The sequence below is a fragment of the Crocuta crocuta genome, unplaced genomic scaffold (assembly GCF_008692635.1).
Source record: "Crocuta crocuta isolate KB4526 unplaced genomic scaffold, BGI_CrCroc_1.0 scaffold1133, whole genome shotgun sequence".
NCBI classification, from domain to species: domain Eukaryota; kingdom Metazoa; phylum Chordata; class Mammalia; order Carnivora; family Hyaenidae; genus Crocuta; species Crocuta crocuta.
In genome coordinates this window covers 1,277,402-1,279,087 of record NW_027530366.1, presented here as the reverse complement: position 1 = coordinate 1,279,087, position 1,686 = coordinate 1,277,402, and the positions used below count along the sequence as shown (strand labels likewise).

The 1,686-nt window shown below is 37.5% G+C and overlaps 1 protein-coding gene across 4 annotated transcripts in view; it reads left to right on the top strand.

Annotated features, from left to right (window-relative positions):
- The window catches only part of ENOX2 (ecto-NOX disulfide-thiol exchanger 2), a 151,961-nt gene that overhangs the window by 106,570 nt on the left and 43,705 nt on the right, over nt 1-1,686 (top strand). The window lies entirely within an intron of this gene.

Genomic DNA, 1,686 nt, shown 5'->3' with positions numbered 1-1,686 from the left:
GAAGCCATTGATTTGAAAACATGGCTCTAACTGTAAGGGTGCTCCTGAAAATTCTTTACCTATATAGTCAGTGGCTAGGTTGTGTTCCATGGTCAAAACCATACGTGTCTTCACAGCTGTAGATTCCTCTNACCAGTCTTGTAGTAGTGCTTTAGAAAGCCCCAGATTGATAATCAGAAAACCTGGGTTCTATAACAGTATATAATAATAACACTACAATAACTACCAATTGGGATCCTATCAAAAGCTAGGCATTTTAGCACTTGCAATATAGACAGTAGATTATCAACTGTCCTACAAAACTCCTTGTAAGGTAGAGGACAGTGTCCCTATTTTAAAGATGAAAGAATTAGGTTCCCAGAGGTTATGTAATTTTCACAAGGTTATGCACTTACTAAGTTAAGGTTTAAATCGAGGTTTGTCTGTTCCAAGTTCATGTTCCTTCTTTCTATCCAATTTGGTGACCTTGAATGAGTCATTCAGCTTCACTCAGCTAAAGTTTTTCTTTGTAATATGAGAAGTTTAGACCAAGTCAGTGGTTTTCAATCCTAGCTACCGTTAGAGTTGCCTGAGGAGCTTTTAAAAAGGTAATGCACAGGCTGTACCCCAAACTAATTAAATTATTCTCTGGAGTGGGCCCAGGAATTTTTTGTTTGTTTGACTCCCAAGTTGATTCTAATGTGCTGTCGGTGTTGAGAATCACTGGAAGTGTGATGTTAGAAACCTTCCATTTCTTAAAAACTCAGAAGCAGAAGTCTTAAGAGGTTCTGGACCTCATTTCCCTTTTTTTGCCTAAACCACATCATTACAGTGCCCATGACTAAGACATTTCACATTCCTGCTTGCTAGGTTATCTTCCTTTTCCCTTTAAACTTCTCCTATGGAACAAAAAACCAATATAGTGTGTTTTTGAAATTACAGAAATTTTTTTAATTAACAGAAACTTTTTAAGTTCCCTGAATCCTTTTATCCCTTTTATTGACTAAATAGAAAGGAAGAGACCATCATGAGAACCTGATGATTCTGAGCCACACTGATAAGTCAGACAGTGGTAGCAAAATGAGGAAGCTAGAGATGTTCATAACCAAGGAAGCTCCCAAATCATCTGCTTGCCAACTTGGATAAGTGTCAGGTGGGGGCCTTGGCCCAATCTACAAGTGAGACTCATTTATTTTTGCATGGGAGCAGTAATCACTAGTTGAGCTCTCCAAATCTTGAGCTGGGAGAATTATTGTGAAGAGCTGAATGGAAAGAATAGATTACACCAAATAAATCCTTGCAGATAACAAAACTAACACACACACACACACACACACACACACACACAAACCCTTGACCATCATGCTTTGTTTTGTTGGGCTATGAACTGTAGAATTTTGCTTAGAAAATGCTTGGATACATATAAATAGCAACAAGGAGCTGATAGATCCAACAAGCTTTATGTATGAGTGAGTAGAAAGCATATTTTTTAGCAGAGGGAGAATCATCTCATTAAGTAGGTTTTTAATGACTCTCTATAGCCAAATTTATCTCATTTTAGTTAATGATTTCCCAGATGAGCTTACTTTCTCTGCTCTCTTTCATACTTCCCTCTAAATGCTGCACAATTGACTCTGGACCTCATCTCTCCCGCAAGGAATTTGAGGAAAGGCTTGCTGATATTTAAAGACAAAAAAAAAAAAAAAA